The sequence below is a fragment of the Ischnura elegans genome, chromosome 8, assembly GCF_921293095.1.
Source record: "Ischnura elegans chromosome 8, ioIscEleg1.1, whole genome shotgun sequence".
Taxonomy (NCBI): Eukaryota; Metazoa; Arthropoda; class Insecta; order Odonata; family Coenagrionidae; genus Ischnura; species Ischnura elegans.
Window position 1 is genome coordinate 83307432 of NC_060253.1, and position 19938 is coordinate 83327369.

At 40.0% G+C, this 19938-nt stretch overlaps 1 protein-coding gene and 1 non-coding gene across 2 annotated transcripts in view; one reads left to right on the forward strand and one right to left on the reverse strand.

Moving 5' to 3' along the window:
• LOC124164186 overlaps positions 1–19938 on the forward strand; it is a 202998-nt gene that overhangs the window by 69476 nt on the left and 113584 nt on the right. The window lies entirely within an intron of this gene.
• Trnal-caa lies at positions 15391–15507 on the reverse strand. Its single transcript has 2 exons — positions 15470–15507; positions 15391–15436 (listed from the first exon to the last, which is right to left on the reverse strand). It is a non-coding gene; the product is annotated as a tRNA-Leu (tRNA).

The window sequence follows — 19938 nt, forward strand, 5'->3', positions numbered from 1 at the left end:
ACATCGTTCTAACGAAGTTCCGACTAGCATTTTTGAAAGTTATTTATTATTCGGGTAAAAAACGGAATCCCATACATATATATATCTCTTTATATAATATAAAATATCTCTCTTAGGGCCGGTTTTATAATGCCTGGCTAAAATTTTGCGAAGTATGAAAACTAGAGTTAACTAATCCTTGCGTTGGAGATCATGAGTTTAACGGAACGTTATTCTGAACTACTTTAACTTTTCGTAACTTACTAACACTCTCGAGCTAAGATTTTTGCTGTACCATGTTCCGCTTACCGCTAACAAGACATTAGAAAACCGGCCTTAATTTATCGTTTCTGTCGGACTTGGTAATAAAGTTGGGTTCTCATATAAAGCTCTCCGTGTTACTTTGAAATCTGTTCTATTATCATTTCCTCAAGTAATCTAAGCCTATTATGCAGCTACCGAGTCTCTATCGGCTCCAAACCTAATCCGTCCTTTCTGTTCCTACGCCCCTAGCGCTAGCAGTTTTTGACGAGCTTTTCTTTGTATTTTATTAAGTTCACGGATTAAATATTTCTTCGCCGGATCCTGTAGCGGATACAGAAAAAAAACTCAAGGGGGGGGGGGTGCAGAAGATTACATTTACTTTCATAGCAATAAAAATAATGAAGTCACGTACAAAGTTTAAGAAAGTTTTAATTGAATTGATTATACATGTATGAAAGACAATGCCATCTTATGATACATAAAAGTTACAGTTGTGGTTCTGCAATGTTTGGCAATTCGGGCGGTCCCGCACCCCCTGCGACCCCTATATATATCCGCTGCTCCGCTGTATGCTCGCTGCATATTCAAGGTGCGGCCGGACGAGGGCGAAATAGCACATCTCTTTTACTTTCTCATCCGAAAATCTTCCCTCGACACGATTGACGAATCCTAGCTTCTTCTGGGCTCTCCCACAAACATTTCTTAAGTGTGCTACCATTGATAGGCTCGAAGTTATGGTAACTCTTAGATATTTCACTTCATCAGTCTCCCTTGTAATAACATCATCCAAAGCATGTACATGGGGATAGTTGGACGACCTTCGCAAGAGATTTAGTGCCGTTCATTAGCTGAGATTAAGTTCTAGTACCCAGCGAGGGGCAGGGGGGGGGGGGCAGCTGCCCCCTAGAAGCAAAAATTGCTAAACTATTTATGCAAAATGAGTACTGAATTGAAACGAAAGTATTCAATAAATTTTCTTTGAACCCACGAAAGAAGATATGGATTGGTATAAGATATGTAACTAAAATAAAAATCAATAGATTCAGGCTTCAATTGGTGGAAGTTAGACATTTTTAAATAAATAAAAGATCATAGCACTTTTCTACAAGATTTTTAATGGGTACAACGCGTTTCGGCTCACTGAGCCATCATCTTCTTGTACCAGATGATGGCTCAGTGAGGTGACACGCGTTGTACGCATTAAAAAACTTGTGGAAAAGTGCTACGATCTTTTATTTATTTACATAAAATAAAAATATTTTTTTCAAGGTAATAATCTTATAAACCAATAAAGCGCTGTTATAATTTTCTTAAAATATTGGTTTCATTCACCTTTTCCATGCTAAAATGTCACAACTTGGCTTGCCCCCCCCCCCCCCTCCCCTAGACCATGGCTTGCCCCTCCCTTGTTATGACCCTGGGTACGCCCTTGCTAGTACCTACCCACTCTTGGCTCCACACATTAATGCTGCATAAATCCGACGAAAGAATTGCAAATTCAGAGTGTGGTCTAATGTCGCGAGAGATGATAAAGTCGACAGAGAATAAACTTATTCCACTCCTAATTTGTGAACTGAATCCTAGCTTCTTTAGAGCTCTGCCACAAATGTTTGTAGTACGTGTTCCATTAACGATGCGTCAGTGGTGATCATTTCATTTAACGCGATTGCTTGGCGACCCAGATAATGGTCGTGGTATTCAGGGACCGCGGAAGAAGATACGTTGCGGGGGAGGGGTATGCGGCGCGGGTGAGGAAGGCGGTGGGGGATGATGGGAAGGGATGGATGCACCGTTATTGCAGCAGCGGCGGCGTATGTGCCTATACGTACATGTACCTATCGTGATCTCTTTTATCGGAAGAATTATGGCGGCTTGAAATGCGTACGTGCACACAAAGCGGATACTTCCTTTGCGCATGAAACAATGTCGGCATTCATTTTTCCTAATTTGGAAACGTTATATTTTCCTGAAGGGGGAGGAAGGAGGTAGCGCTGGATATCGATGGCTAATTTCTTACAACTGCACGTACCTCAAAAACAGCAGCTTTTCAGGAGAGCAAAAAACAATTAATGTTTGCTAATTGTACGTTAAAATTTAAAAAAACAATAATTTTGCTAATTGTACGTTAAAATTTAAAAACCAACCAAACCTAAAAAAAGAACAAAAATTCATAAAACCAACAAAGAAGAATACATTTGCCAACAAAGAGTTGTTTTTTGCTTGAATTTTATTTTTAAGCGTTATTACACTTTTGTGTAAGATACCTGTGTCAAACCGGCCAAATTTTGAGATACGAGTTGTTAGAACTTGACCATCGATATGATGGGTGAGGTGAGGCAGCTTCTAGAGGAGACAGAAGGTATTGATGAAGCGATTAATGAGCGGGGAGGGAATGTTGAAAACAGTGTTTGAGGGTAGAACGTTGGGTGAACGAGGGAGACGAGGGAAGAGAATAGGATTTTTAGATAGAATGAAGCGGTGTAGGCCATACTTTGAACTGAACTGGGAAGTCCATAAAGTGAGGAGAAACTGCCTTATTAATATTCCATAGGAACTTATCTTAATCGCTTAAATATTTTAATAAAATGTTTTGCTAGTGTCAAAGTTACCCAAATGAAGTTTATATCCATCGTGCAAAATTTGGTTCCTTCAAAATTACGGGAACCCGTGCCCCAAATTTTCTACGTACCAAGGACTCAGGATTTTTTTTGGGCTGAACCAACCTATGCTAAGGAAGGAAAACATGAAATTGAAGATGATTGGGGTCGAAATTTGGTTTCTCTTGACGTACCTTTAAGGGTTTATGAGAGACCTTATGTAGTTTCTCCTGCAATCCGTTCCCCTACAGCTCTACCCCACACAGTGTCGCTGCACCTATGTCCTTCTCTCACGCAAAGACTGAAGCTGATGCAAAAGCTTGGCGGAACATGGTTACATCATTTCCTTCTTATTTGTTAACGGCAGGTGTCCAAACACCCCCCAACTCACGCCTATTGAGGCTGCTATCGGGTTGTTAGGTAGATGGGGATGTATTTTGACTATTGTCACCTGAGGAGCCCATAATGGCATGGTTTTCAGCTAACTGTTTGGAATTACCTTTGCGTAGCGTCACTTATGGAAGGTGTGGTACCAATGATCCAGGGTAAGGTTCTTTTACTCCCAATGAAACATATTTGACATTCGGGGTCAATGTTTTTCCCCTAGCGACGCACTCTATTGTTTATATGATGGATAATTTGTTGTTCAGGGCTATGGTTGAATACTTTCCAGAGGACGCATTTGAATCAGTATGTAGTATGGCGGCTGTGGATGCTTCATCCCGTAAACAATGAATAAATTTGAATATATATGAGTGTTTTAGAAGCCAAGGGGTACAAGTGATTTTTTTCTCAACAGAGTAAGGTAAAGTTAATTGTTAGAATAAATACACAAAAACCTGGTTGCCAAGGGATACGAGTGAGTTGCTGTTCTGTGCTGACATCGAGTGGAAAATCAAATGCACTACTTAGTATCTAATCGATCTCGTTTGTTTTCTATACCTAATTTCTGTACCTAACTCTGTGTAGAAAAGAGAAATCACTTGTACCCCATTGGCTTCTAACCCACTCATATAAAAATGCGACTCACCCAGCAAGCTTTTCGGGTAAGGGAGCTACATAGACTAGGCCTGAATCCGTAGTATACGCCTAGATGATGAGTTTGAATTGAATCCAGGCGCTGTTTTATTTTCATGATAATGCTTTATGCTTCGTTTCTCAACTGTCTTTCTAAATCGAAATAGAGAAAAAGGTGTGTCGTGTCGCGGTCTCCGCCGCTCATTTGTTTCCGTCTCGCGGGGAATTCCCTCGTGGGAGAGGCTAGTCTTGCGTCCCGACTATTTCCGACCCCAACGCCCTCTGATTCTCATTTTGCTTTTTCTCCTTCTCCTGATTCCAGTGAGCTGCGAGACAGGATTGCTTTCAAAGTGCCTGAAGAATTCCTTCCCATTATTCCCCCCATGTGGAATGCATCCGGTTGTATTCCAGCGCGTAAATTATAAGTAAATGTATTTAAAAATTCTAATATGGTTCTCCGAGCAATATTTTCGGACAAGGGGACTTCATAGATTAGGCATTTATTTGTTCGTTTGTTAGAAGTTTGATTCAAATTTTAAAAAGTAACTGGAGATAAAACTACAAGACTAAGTGCGGAGGAGACAAGAGGGTGAATGTAGGATATATTTATAACAAGAAAAGAGGGTGTATACTGAACACCTTGGAAAAAATGTGTAAGTTTTCTGACCTGCCGCGTGAATGATGGTGAAATATACACGAATTGCCATGATAAAAATGCCCTTGGACCGGGAATCGAACCACGAACTTTGGCTTTACATACAATTTCGATGATTATTCAGCAACCTCGATAGCATAAAGGTCTGCGCAGTAGCCCGGAAAGCCAAAGGTCCTTGGTTCGATTCCCGGTCCACGGGATTTCACCACGAATGGGAAATTCATGTAAATTTCCCATTCATGTACGCGGCAGGATTTAAATGTTACAATAGAGAATATTGATTTGGGGGTGCCTGAAGTAATGGTGATGTGAACACCGGTCCATTAGATCAGCAGTCCAGATTCGCTCTTAGATTTTCGAATGACGATATCTATTTTTCGCGATTAAACGAAAAGTGAAAAATTTCAAGCGCGCGAAAACACGACAGCGAAGTAGGAATGATGGGAAAAGTCCGTGCGACGTATTTCTGGTTCCAGCTGTCGGCGTGTGGGGTGACCTTGGGGCGAGGCTTGAGCGCTGATGCGACGCAGGCTGCTAGCAGGTAGCGCTTGGCTTAATTAAGGATTATTATTCCCCTATCAAACGAAGGAAACTTTCCGAACTTAGGTATTTTTAATATGTGATTATTAAGAGATGTTTCCCTGAGCTCTGTGCCTCATGCATGGATTGGTAATCTCAGACGAAGTAAAACTCCTATCTACTCGTATAGAAACTAGGTCCCTTTGACGTCACGTGGAGTGGAATCGCATGGGCGCCAATCTGGGCTTTTTCAAATGAGGTTAAAATTGACCATTAACATTCGTCTAAACTTGGATTTCTAAAACCAAATAATTTGTATATTATGAATACACTAATGGTGGGTAAGGAATCGCAATCAATGCATTTCGTTTTCTTTCATGATGGAAACTACCCTATTGCCCGGTGGAGAACCCGGGAAATTCTCTGGACCTGATACGCCGGGATAATCTAAGATCTTAGACAGGAAATGAAGTTTGAAATTAATCTTTAAATCTCCGGAGAGTAAGTATACTTATTTTGCTGCATTTTGCCTCGTTCTCCTTGCAGCGTCTTCTACCTTCCGCCTTTTACTATAAAGAGAAGACGGGGAGAAGGCGACGAACATCCTATATAGTTTGAGTCGTCGCTTGCTCCCTCCACTTCAATGGAAGTGGTCTTCGCCATTTCTCACTCGCTCAAGTGGAGGATGTCCCTAAAAGGGAAGTGGAGGCAGTCCGTATATACTCCTCGGACCTACTGGAAAAAAAATCCGGATATGAGTTGAAATTTTTTTAGGTTTTGAAACTTTAGACCTTTAAATGGGATATTTTACTGCATCTACTTACTACCCTGCAAGCCGTCTCACTAGGCGTGTGGCGGGGGGTGATAGAAAACCAGCCGTTGACAAATAAAAATGAAATGCTCTAAGGAGATTCCTCCTAGAATTCATTTAAGTCCTTCTTTGTTCGGGGGAAAAACGAATTCCCATATCTATCCGTTCGGCAAAACATTTTTAATAATTTTTAATTTTACTTTTTTAATTGCACTTTATGAAAAAATATATTTATCTTTATAACACTTTAAATTATCTACATCTACATAATACCCCGCAAGCCGCCTAAAAGGCGTGTGGCAGGGGGTGTTAGGACACCAGCCGTTTACAGCTATTAAAAAAAAAAAAAAGAAGAGCTCTAACGAGGTTGGGACAAGCGTTTATTGAAGTCCTTTATTGTTCAAGGGAAAAACGAATTCCCATATCTATCCGTTCGGCGAAATATCTCTCTCTATTTATCGTTTCTGTCGGACCGGGGAATATAGTTGGGTTCTCAAATGATGTTCTCTGAGTCGCTCTGAAAGATATCCATTCTCGATTGTTCAAGCTGTCCAAGCTAAGCGCGCAAATTTATATGCACCTAGGTTGGAATTGGACATGAAAAAGATCATTTGGCTTAACCGTGATTCGAACCCGGATCTCCCGATTGTCGGTCCGGTTTGATACCAGTTAAACCACCGAGCCATCGTCTTCTGAATCTCAGACTGGGTGTGCTGAACTAGGTGTTGACCTCTCAAGTCTACACCGTGGCACAGGAGCCGGAGATCGTCTGAGAAATAAACCGTAGTTTTTCTATGTAAAATGGCAGTGTTCCACGACGGACTTCTTCCAAAGACCTGCAAATTTTATCCTTGGTGTATATTACCATAGAGTAAGTGTATACTCATATAGGTGAACACGGGGCGGTACGGGATAAGCGATTTTTTAAGTGCGAAAAAAGGTTCTGCGCAAGCGGCAATAATTATATCTAGTCCATATTGGTGTTTGCTTATAATTTAAGCAACACCAATCTGGACTATTTATAGTTTTTGCCGCTTTTTTTCGCACTTAAAAATCGCTTACCCCTTTCCGCCCCGCCACCCCGTTCCGCCCAGGGTTCCCCTATTCTTACTCTAAGATATTACTTTGAACTCATGCGCGTAACTGCGAACAACCTTACTTTTTTCACGGTGGGATTTTAACCAATTGTTTATTTTTCTTCATTTCAGGTGAGTACAAACGTTGATATAATCTCCCCTGTCTTTCGTGTCGCTGCTACGAGGTCTGTGCTGGTCTTTTTTTCTTGTTTCCTCTCAACAATTATCCTCATCCTCTCAAAAACGCCGAATGTACGCACTACTCCAAAATATTCATCGTCGGCTCTCGCACGGAAATAATTACGTATTTCCCGTGAAAGTAAAACTTAATGGTCAATATTTAATAAGTTTCTCTCATAAAAATGAATAAAGTATTTGATTTTATCATTTTGTGAACCAATATATCATTTTTCACCGTTTTCTCTGGATTTTTAAAATTTGATGGTTGAAGTTGATTCCCGTCATAATCCATTGGTGAGCAGAATATATAATATATTTAGGAGTCTCAAAATAAACCAATCCGAGACTGTGATAAAGTGTTAATAGTATTTTAATCTCATCCTAATGCTATCGAAATTAGTAGAGTTTTGAGTTATTTCTTGGGGTTACGTTAAATTCCAAGTTATGGCCTTATCGGTTGTTCCTCATAAGTTACCACTAATATTGTATGTAATAAGTTTACATGCACGTATAACTGTACGCCTACAAAGCGCATAATGAGATAATACCCTAGCCTTAACTGCGTTTTCCGTTTTCAAATCCTAACTCAAATGCTACACAAATAATTCATCGCTCTCAAACCCCAATCAGTTTTGATCACTTAGCTTACATAGTTTTTTATTTTGTTCTCGGTAATTTTCAATATCTTTATGGATGCCAGCCAATGGAGATGCCTTTGGGCCATTTTTGGGAGGTGAATTAAATGAAGAGAAATGAATTTTGTTCAGCTGAGAGCGCACAGGGGTCCACTTTTAGGGTTTTTTTTTTATACGGGGATTGGGGTTGTGCAGGTGTGGGGACCCACGTGTCCGGCAGCGCTTTATTTCTGTGCCTCCCCACACCCTCGGGAGTGAGCGGCCAGCTGAGCTGTGTTTGGGCGCAGGGCGAGTATTCATCCCTCACTCAGAATGTCTTAGTCAGATGGTGAGACTCCTCCGAAATAGTGAACGGCAGCCGCTTCGATGCTTTAGAAACAAGTTTTACCAGGGCCGGGTTCCAATTCATGAATATTTTTATTTATTCATTCTCATACGGCAATACTACCATTTTACAGTGACACGGTAAGCTATTAATGAACGCAGAATGTTCAGCGGTTCCCGCGTGAACCGCACCCGGACATGAGATCATGAAATGAGTTGCAAAATTCCCTATTACACCACAACATAATGAAAGCTAATTTCGCGCATTTTATAGCGATAAAATCGAATGAAAAGATTATATTCTATAAAATGATGATTGTTTCAGTAAAGGAGGTGGGATGTAATCAGAAAGCATACTTAGGAGAACGATTTTTGGGGTAATTACGAGTGTTCGAAAGGTGTGATGAAAAATATTTGTACAATCCAGCATTCAGCGAGAGGGTTTTGGACGGCGTCCAACTTGGAAACGCACCTCTCAGCTTCTGCTGCTGTGATGTGAAGCCTATTGCCTTATACATATATATATACACGTATAATGTCCGTGGCTATTAACGGCAGCGTGCAGGAAAGTGGGAAGGTCTCCAGGACATAATGTGATGCCTACCAGGGCGATAGGGCAGGGTGAGGATTAGTTAGTGATCTCAGCCAACAGTGGACCACGGGACAAATATGGCCCAGAGGAAATATCTACGAAAATTTTATAAACAACACAGCCAAGCTTATTAGCGATATGCATATTTTTTTCGGGCTTAATATCGTTGAATTCAAAAAATCATTAGATCAAAAGTTATTGACAATTATCGACAGATATTTCAGTTGCACGACCGGTTTCAATGCAATTCAAAAAGATATTGAAACCTGTCGCGCTATTATGTATTTATAGGGCATTTAATTCAGTCCATAAAAATCGCAAGGCTAATTACTAAGGACTCACTATAACAAAGATAACAATTAACAAAAGCTAAAAAAAACAGGCCACAATAAGCCAAATATTTACCGGAAAAAATTCTCGTTAGAATAATTATGATCTTGGTTCTATTTTACTACACTGTGTTGTAATATATGAGCAAATAGAATCATAGTAACAGCTACTACACCGTATTGTAGAAAGAAATCCCGTTAGATATATCACACCTTTTGGTAATTGACTTTTTCATTAATAAAGTTACGGAAAAATTGGCCGTGGGACAATAGCTTTACATGATACTAGCATGGCTCGTAATCCGTTGTCTGGTAAAACTCGTGGCTCATAATACAGGTCTGAGTTTTTCGAAAGACCAGCGAAGATTCTGGTAATTTTACCCAAGAAAGTTTGACCAGGGTCAGTTAAGTTTTGTGACTACACTTTTTTTTTCTCCGCGAGAGGAAATCGTACAGAAAATAGGTAATTTTAATCGTTTCCCTTACACATATTACGTGAATACAGGTAATTCGGGCGAGGTTGAGACTAAAAAGTCCCCTCTTCCACCTAACCCCTTAGTAGCGTCAAAGTAAACATATTAAAAAATAATAGACAAGCGTTTACAATTCAAAGGATATACAATATTTGTGAAATGTCAAAAATATGAAAAACTATATGTGAAAATTTTGTGGGAAAAAGATTTCTGTTTGTGGGAAAAAACATGAGGATAAGGGTGTAGTATCCTTCAGCGAAAAATCCCACTGCAGGAAAACGCCCACACAAGAAGGGGGGCGGGAAAAACCTGCGAAAACCTACTGAGTGGAAACTAAAGTCGTGTTATTTGTAAAAGGTAGGGTATGGTATGGCATTTGGAGGAGGCGACCGATAGCTGAGGTCATTTGCGCCATGAGGGAAGGGTAGGTAAGGAAGGGTGGAGGGAAACCTGGCGCCGGCATTAGCGTGCTCTTAACGAAAGGCGCCAAGGGGACCACGGCTTAACGTCCCATCCGACGGACGGAGTGTTGCGCTTGAAATGTCCTCCACACAACACTCATGCAGGGATCGGGCAGTCTCTGAAAATTCTCTGCCGCTGCCGGGATTTGAACCCGGGCCCACCGGGTGGGAAGCCAACACTCTAGCAACCACATTATTTGTAAAAGACTCGTTTGACGAGCTCTCTCTGACGGATATGACGTCATGTCAATCGCCATGACTGCGGACACCTTTTCTTGAATCCCTTCGTTTCCATTAAATTCGTCTTGTCTTGAATGGTTCTAATCCCCACTGAATATCGAATGATGTTGAAGCGTTTTGGCCAATCAGTGAAAACATGGGCGTACCCAGCGAGGGGTCGGAGGGGGCAGCTGTACCCCACCTCCTGAAGAAAAAATCGCAAATGTCTTTAAGGAAAATAATTTTTTTTCAAGCAAATAATTTTAAAAACTAATAAATAGCTGTTACAGTTTCCTTAAAATGTTTATTTCATTCACCTTTTCCATGCTTCAATCTTACTTGAACAACCATGGCTTGTCCCCCCCTAGTGTTGATTCTGGGTACGCCCTTGAATGAAGGTTTCCTAGCCTTCCCAGCGCTACCTCGGAGATGGGATGGGTATTGACATCACTGCCAGTGGCGTCGCCAAGGGGGAGTTTTCCGAGTTACAACCCCCCACCCCCTTTAGCTTATAAAAAGAGGCGCCAAAAACGATGTAAGATGGCCTCAATAATAACTTTTTATTAATCAATTTTAAATAAATACTCGTACAAGTTAAGTGTTTCTGAATCCTAAAAATCACGTTTTCAGCATCAAAAATCCCAAATTTTTCCGGGGGAGGGCCCCATTTGCCCTGGGGTGTTTTCCATTCACCCATGAAGGGCCCCGAAATCTCCGGTAAACCTCCTCCCCATTTAAAAATCCTGGTTTCTGAATAAAAACTTTTCTTCTGCTACGCCACTGATCACGGCTACTTAGGAGAGAAAGGTAGTTGAAGCCTTCATTACATTTTAAGAGGAGCAAGCCCTAGAAACGCATCTGCTTCTAATTCTCAAAACCGATATAAAACTTTTACACAGCATTCTCAACATTGCCTTTTACTGTCCTGAGCAAGGTTTTTATATGAAGTGAAACTACCGCATAACAAAAGAGAGGTACAACACTTCAAGAAGTTGTTACAAGTATTATTGTGATTCTATTTGTCTCGGTAAAGCTTTGCGGTATTCCTTTTTCAATCATTTTTTTCAGCATTATTCAAGTTACTTAAAGTTTTCTGCAGTGTGACAGGCCGTTCAACTCGATTCAAGATATGTTGAACAATCGCTATTGAAAGACCGCCTCGAATCTGGTCTTGGGTCTCATTTTAACGTTCAAGACGACTTGTCCCATGTTCCTTGTTCAAGATATTCGAGTATTCTCAAAGATGCTTCAGAGAGGGCAAACTTTTGGCGACTACTCAAGAAATAGTGCTATTGTTGGGACACGCATTTCGCCCTAGAAACGCATCTGCTTCTAATGCTCAAAACCGATTTAAAACTTTAACACAGCATTCTCAACATTGCCTTTTACTGTCCTGAACTTATCTCTAATTTCAACTTTAAAGTTTAAAAATTTAAAGTAGACCCATTCGCGTGAATTCGCTCCTCCCAGATTGTCGCTGGCCAAAAGTTACCTCCTGTTCCGCCTCTTTTCCCTCACAAGTTCTCTTCCAGACCACATTGATTCGTACTCTTTTCCTAGCCACGCTTTTACCAACCGAGCTCTTTCCTGTCTGAATAGAAATTCTCAAGAATATTAACAATAACTTTAATGCATTTTTATTTATTTTAAAGTATTATTTTAGAATATATTTGTGTATTTTATGTTTTTATATTGTGCCACTATAAACTGGCAAGTGATCTGTATGTGCGCAGTTTAATAAATAGATATAAAAATAATATAAACGAGCGTGCTGCGCCCGCTCCCAGCGGGCTTCTGGCGCTCTTTTCAATGCAGGTCCACAGAGGGTTAGGCGCGTTTCTAATTTAAAAATGTAGAAAAAAAGGCAGGGTCTTATGTACAATTTTATTCGAATGTTAATGTAGAAATTGAGGTCAGAGGACCTCTTTAAACACAACATTGGAAGTAATTACACTATCCTATGTTAAACGCACATGATGACTCATACTTTCGTATCAACAGGAGACTTGAATGTGAAATCAGCCGCATTTTGATAAAAGTTATTTAAAGAATGCGAGATATGTTGCAAATGAACAAATGTATCAGTTTGTGCGCCGTTAGCGCCAGGAATATTTACCGGTTTTTGTTTTTTTTTTGTTTTTTTTTATTATTTAGAAACCAATTTTAGGAAACAATAGCAATATTTAGGAAGTAAAATATGCCGTCGCATGTTCTCTGATAAATTCTGTGCATTTTGGTACCTCATTTGTCGAGTTTGGTTGCGTATAAGTTGAGAAAAAGGTATCTATACAGTAGAAATAACAATATGTTTAGTCGAAGGGGAAAGTTTTTGGTTAAGCAGGTAGACCGCTTGGATTGGTAGATCGTTAGAAAGGTCCCGGGTTCAAATGCTGAATGAAACTGTATTATTCCTCCGTATCCCCGTGAAAATAGATGGGGTCCGAGGGTAGGCGAAGGGCGAAATTGAATGGAGACTGGGGTGGTTTGGGGTGTTTGCGGTTGTAGTCCAGAAATAATCTCCACTCCAGCGCTTAAAGCTATGCTCCTATCCAAAAGGAACTGCGGCTGACATGTGCATGGAACACATAAATAAATAGAGTGCAGCGGCTAGAGCTGTTAAATATCATCGACACATACATCAGGGATTTATATAAAGGAGCCCAAGACCCCTCCCCCGAAATCTCGAAAAAAAAACAGAAAAAAATACCTTCGCGTGAACTACTATGCGAGAATAAAGTGAAAAAATTATGCGAGAGCGCATAGTCGTGTGATAAAATTATAATAATTCATTTGTTTTCGTGAGGCCCTGGCCCATAAGGAAATAACAGTAAATAACTCTTAACGATTGAAAATTGAGACGGACATAAATACAAAGGAAAATAATGCGAATTAAAACAAATGCACCCCGTGTACCGCCGATGCAAAATAGACTTATCAATATAACAATAATGTCACTATGACGCATTCCTTCTCGAACGTTGTGCATTCACAATACAACACAAATTATACATTCCACGTCGGTGTTGCCCTGATAACCGCGATCATCCCTCGTCGCCGAAATTACATTTCACAGTGGGGACAAACCTATGTTTGGACCTGCTAATAGTAGTCCCCTAAGGGGAGAATATAAGGGATGTGAGGAATCCAGAAATAAGGATTTATATACGCCACTTACCTATACACATGATACCCTGCAAGTCGTTGTAGGATATCCGGCATGGGGTGAGTTTTATTACCAATTGTACGAAGCATAACATGCTGCATTGTGTTAGATGGAAATGGCCTTAATTGTTCAATGTATTGCCACCTGTTTTAAGTAACCATCAAAATAGTTATCAATTTAAACACGTTAAGTTATTACTTCTTTCTTTCGATAGCATGGCATACCTTTTCGGGTGAATACATAATGTTTTTTGTCTTCAATTGTCTCAAAATTTATATTCATTATATTATTACATTTTTTACAGTTTTTTCTGTTGAAATTCATTTATTCAGAATTTCTATCTAGCTTTTGATAAATTCACAGATTTGATATTATTGATTTTTTACTACGCCAGCTTTCTTCTATCTATCCCGTTATTCTTTTGAGGGCTAATAAAAGTGAAAATTCATTATTATCACTTAAGAAAATGGCCTCATTGATATCAAAAAACAATTCGAGATTTTTTTCTAAAACATGACTCGTAGACAAGTACGTTGCGTAAAATAAAATCTATTGAAAAAATAAGAAACTCAATTGATTTAGCCATACGACAAAATGAATACTAGCACTCCATCTTCATGGAAAGTAGTTTCATGTTGTAGGCTGCGCGGTAGGCTTGCTTGCTTGCTTGGTATTGCTTGTTTAATTTAGAATAGATGTCATTCATAGCGACACAAATAGTTTTCATATGACGATAGATAGCTATCATTGACGATGGATAGCTTTCATGTGACGCCTATTATAACCTCAACTTGTTTCCAGGTCCCACAGAAACGATAAATTAAGAGAAAAATTTTGCGAAATGGATAGGTCTCACTCTTGTCAGGATTTTTTTTTCTCTCAAATTTCCTTCTCTTTACCTTCAAACGTACTTCATCTGAAAGTTGTGATCTGCTCGCCTCGTGTCATCCTCGTGATGTGGTCACCCGTGTTGTTTATCCGTGGCAAGTGGTTTGCCTAAATCCCTTTCCCCATCTTCCTTGAGGGTGTGGTGTCTATATATTCCTCCCTCCCATCCCCCCTCAACTCCAAACCCTCCCCCCATCATGGTTGCCCACTCTGCGAGTGTCTCACCGACCGAAATACAGCCTAGTACGTGCGCCGCCCAATATGTCCACTGCCCCCGACTCGATGATATTTTTAAAGCCAGATGGAATATGCTCAAGTTGAAGCACGCACCGCCATATTTCACGGGATCGTCGTTAGGGAGATGTTTAAACTCCTAAAGCCTTTGCGACTGTGTATACCCGGGCACTTAACCGAATCGCAGAAAAACTGCTAAATTTTGAATGTTCTAATGGTGGCTATACACGATCATGCGAATGATCATGCTAAATGATCACGTGATCGTTCACAGGATCATGCGAGCAAAATAGAACATGTCGTAATTTTCACTGAACTTAATATTTCCTTTATAACTTCACAAATCGCCGATAATTCGAAAATTCTATTATTAAGGCATTTTGGCAGAACCTATCAATATTTTCCATTTTAAGGTGTTGAAAACCAACATACTCTATATTTTACCTCTCGATTCCATAGTTACGCAAAGTTTAGTGGTTAGAGCAAGGCCCAAGTGTCGAAATTGTTCCAATTTTTTTGGGAATAAAGTACTTGGATGAATCATTTAAAATTGACCAATGCGAATGACGATATATTTTTACCACAAAATAAATTGCAAACGTGGAGGCCATTATTAAAATTTATGGAAAACTTCTTCATCTTGGACTTTGGATACTCCTTGAAAACATCGCGAGTCGTATTTGGTTCTTGCATGCTTAGCAACTGTGTGAACGGTTGCATCTTCTTATTAAATTAAATTATATGTAAATATCATTATTATCTTTTTCCGGAAGTTATTTACCCCAAATTACTAGCTACATCACTCCTAAATATCTTGCGCAACTAAATGTAGCCCAAAGTTCTCAAGAGCCGTCGAGGTAAAAAAAAGGGTATTTATAATATTAAGATAATTTTTCCTCTCCTTTAATGATTGTTGCTGAAAAGCATTGAAAATAAGAAGTAGAAAAAAGTAAGTTGACACAGACTAAAAAGTTTGTCAGAAGTGGGATTCGAACCCACGCCCTCTTACGAGGACCAGAATGCTCAGACCCGATTGCATCGGGCAAGGGAAACCTTGAGTCTGGCGCCTTAGACCGCTCGGCCATCCTGACAGTTGGGAGAAGGAGTGAAAATAACGGTATATAAATTACACCTTCAACTGCTCGGAGATTTCATTGGCTTACAATTAGTATTTTGTTAGTGTGGCTGTATTTTATCTTTTACAATTATTTACTTAATTATTTATTATCTGTACCAAGAATCATTATTTCATTCAAGGGATATTCCGGTCACTCTTGTTTTCACTCTGTATTATTGATTTCAGTGTTTCGAGCCTGAGGCAGGTTAGGGAAGTTGAGGCTAAAGCTCAGCTTGAACTAAGGCACAGACGTGTGATGTTTTCAATTTCCTTTCCCCGGGCCACACTGAATTTCGAGGAATTTTTCTTGAGAATTTCCGAAAGCTTAAGTACTATTTGATATAAATTGATTCATTATATTGTCATTATTTTCTCGTATTAGTAATTTAATTATTATTTATTTTCGATAGTATCCCTGATTGTTATAATCATTACGGCAGTCATGCTTGTCCTATATCATTACGTAGGCCTGATTTCACAGTGCGTTCTTTCTGTTAAGTGTTTCGCAGGATTCATAAATTATTTTTCATCAAATGATAGTCGTAAATAAAATTCGAATATGGCTGCGAATGTCTCTCAGTCTTCCCACCGGGTTAGGCCTTCCATTTCTGCCGACTATTCGTTGAAATACTTTTTCATCGTCCTTAAAGCTTGCTGGTCATCAACTGCCAAATGAAAAAGTATATCATTGAAACTTCGGCAGAAATGGAGTGCCTAAACCGGTGGGAAGCCCGATAGATATTCACAGCCACCATTCGCCGGAAAGAATCAAATCCTTATTAATAAGAGGATTCTCTTTCAAACCAGTAAATGCACGATTGCCGTAGATTAGCGACAACCGCAAAGTCTTAAAACGTTAGGCGCACATATACAGCATACTTGAAATACATTACGTCAGGGGCTCAGCTAGGAATTAAAGCTAGGGGGAGTTGTAGGCGCCACTAATACTTGAAGGTCTGGGGGTATGGAATGCCCGCCAGGGTAAGCGTAAGGTGCGGGGGCCCTCCCCCAGAAAATTTTAAGATAAATGGTTCAAAATGGAGTGTTTTACGGCTGTTTGAATAGTTTGATGTTTCGGTTGTGAGTCATCCGTCCCCCTAATAGATATTAGTTACTAAGTAAATTTGTCACATTAAAATATTTTTCTTAAATTACCTACTCTGAATTCTGGAGGGGGTTTTATCCCACAATCCCCCCCCCCCTCGCTGCGCCACCGCATTTCTCTACGTGGCATATGTAAATAAGATATAAGATGAGATTAGTTTTGAAAAACATTTACCGCAACAAGTTGATGCGTAATATGTAACGCGAGACTGAGTGCGTAAATGCACTGCGTGTGACCATCCCGCTTGCGCGAACGCATAAATAGAAAATAGAACCAGTTCTAATTTGGTTCTTTCACTCGTACGTTGTATACAAGTTGGGTGGTTTAGAGAGGGGGCAGCTGCCCACGCCCCCCAGAACCAAAAGTAAATATTGTTCAAAAAGAAATTTTTGAACAAATTTTCTTTAAATCCAATAAAAGTGATGTTAGTGTAAAACATGTAATTAAAATAATTTTTGAGCAAATATTTTCATAAACTAATAAAGCACTGGTATAATCTTCATGAAATTTTAGTTTCCTTAGCCTTTTCTGTGTTACAACTTGAAAACCCACGCTTGCCCCCTCCAGTTTTGATCCTGGGTACGCTATTGGCGTCCATGTATGTAATCAGTAAATGACGTAGATGCACCGTGTTGCCTAGTGATGAGCCAGGGGGGACTTTTCGCTAATGACGCGACATGTGAAATTTTCGATATCAAATACACGACATTTGCTCACATGACGTCACATCATGTCGGAAACTTTCCGCCTCCAGTTCAGCGGACGGTTTTTCGTTCGCTGACCGGTTCAAAATGTCAACAAAATCGAGCTTCAATTTCGACCGTAAATTTGTTGTCGGACGGCGCAAGGAAATGCTGTCGGAAAATACCCCCTCCCCGCCAGCGCTGCCAGTTTTCGCTGCGGCGCATAACAGTGTTTTGTTAAAAGTTGTGAAGGGGAGAAGGGCGAGTAAAAGTGTTTTTTTATTCCCATTGAAATCTTTTCAATGAATGGAAATGTTTGTTGTTCTTGGGAGGTGGAATGCAATTGTATTTACGTATACTCTAGTTAAGGTTTTCACTGTTGTCCTTTGTGAGAGAACTTATTTTCATTTGAAACAATTAATGAAATTAGCACGATATGATTATGATGTGCAAGTTTCACGAAAGCCTATTATTTGTTTTTCATCCCTCTTAATTTGTTTTTTTCCATAGCCATTTGAATGATGTGTCATTTAAGGCAATGTAAAAAATTATAATTTTTATTCGTATGGGACGGCCAAAACGTATTTTTCGCTCTGCCAAACGGTGGTTATAAATTGATAAATATATTGTAGATGGTTCTATGGTTCATTATTTCGATGCATTCAGGGTTTAAACTCTATTTTTAAACCCTGAATGTATCGTGCGTAAACATCAAGCGCAGTAAATATTTGTCTTCGATCATGTTAGCAGCAGATGCACTGCTAGGGCTAATTATTTGTCCAAATATCAATGCTGTTTCATGAAGAATCATTAGGAGTTTGATCTGGACCTCTGGCGTCACACGCCTCATTATTCGCACTGAGCTTGCGCAACCTGCAAACAACTAGTCAGTGGCGCAGCCAGGAATTTCGTTCGGGGTGGTCCAAAATCAGGGGGGAAATTTTTTGAAAAACAGGGTACAGAATAATGGGTTTTAAACTAATTTTAACCCTTTATATAATCGTAAAACTTCATTTGTTGAAGAAATATTTTTTAAATTCACGATTTTTCAATATTTTGTTATCTTTGATTAAGGAAAATAATTGTGTTTTCATATTTCGGGGGGGTCCGGACCCCCCGCCTGGCTACGCCACTGCAACTAGTCACGAATGGGGTCCTCCGGTGATAACATAAATGCGTGTGACGTCAGTGGCTGGGGAAGATGTCTGTACCAGACGCCTTAATATATGCAAAGGGGTGTAAGGTTTTTAGTTTTGCACCCATGCATGACCAGACGCAATATCGCGTGCTGTCCTCTTTTCAATCAGGTAGTATTCTGGCATATCATATCGCTCTCCCGGATCAAATCATCAGACAGTTTGGCACCTCCGTTAACATATTAGGCGCTTTCGGGGTCGATCCGTATCACCTTCCCGTACGAAGGACGCTAAATATTTCGCCATCACGTTCGAAGCACCTCGTGCTGAGACAAAGGGCCTCTCGTCCGATCTCTACTATGTGTTTTACGTCCCTCCCACTCCCCCATGTCTTATCTTGCCCACACATTTTTTCCCAGAAGCAGGTTGCTCAACGCACGTAGGCGCGGACAGATAGAAACGCAGGTTGAATCTTGAAGAATAAGCAAAAAGCGAGTTTTGGCGCTGCCAACATAAGAAATAACACATGCTTGATCAATAGATCCCCCCTCAAATCCCTCTTCTGGTCAGGACAAGACTATTGCTGATTCCTTCAGAAGAGTCCGTTGCCATAACAACGATGAGTTTGTTTATTTCGAGTGAATATTTTATCCCAATTAAATTGCTGTAAACTTTATGAGGAACGGGAGATATCAGGATTAGAATAGACAAACTTCTACATTTTCCCTAACACTACGGGCATTGTTGAGAATTCCTTAACGAGTTCATGTGTCCAGAAAGTACGGGGACTATTTTTTTTTTTCGTGCGAGTTTAGAGAGTACGATTGTCGATTCAATTTTTTAAGTTGCTACCCATGCCAATAAAGTGTGATACAATTTTCAACTGTATAAATTGTTTACTTCGTCTATTTCAGCCGCTAAGGTTGGACGTGTTTTCATGAGCTCGGCGATTTACGGCTCATACTTAATTACTTGTTCGTGAATTTTTGGCCAAAAACAATACTGTAACGATGCCCCAGCCTCCATTATCGCCAAAGATGTCTCTATGTGACTTTTTCCTATTTCCGAAAATAGACAGAACCGTAAAGGGCTGTCTTTTTACGAGCATGGATGACTAAAAAGGCACCGCTGACGTAGATGAAGACGAAATACCTACGATATCTTATAGAGGTGTTACTATCCCCGAATATATTGCGGGAGGTGGGAACTGATTGAAAATCTGTTTCAGCCAGCAAACTTAGACGACTAGGGGGGGGCTGGGGGGGGGGGGGGACGGTATACATTTTTTCCGTTTTTAATTTTTCTTAATATGCTTATTTTGTCTGTGGAACCTATTTGGTTTTGTCACCTTAGCGGTTGCCACGGACAAAGTATATAATGAATACAGCTGAAATTTCTATCATATTTCAGGGGCATGTACACCAATATAATAAAAATAGTTTGCCTATCGGACACACCAAGCTCGCGAGAAATTGAAAAAT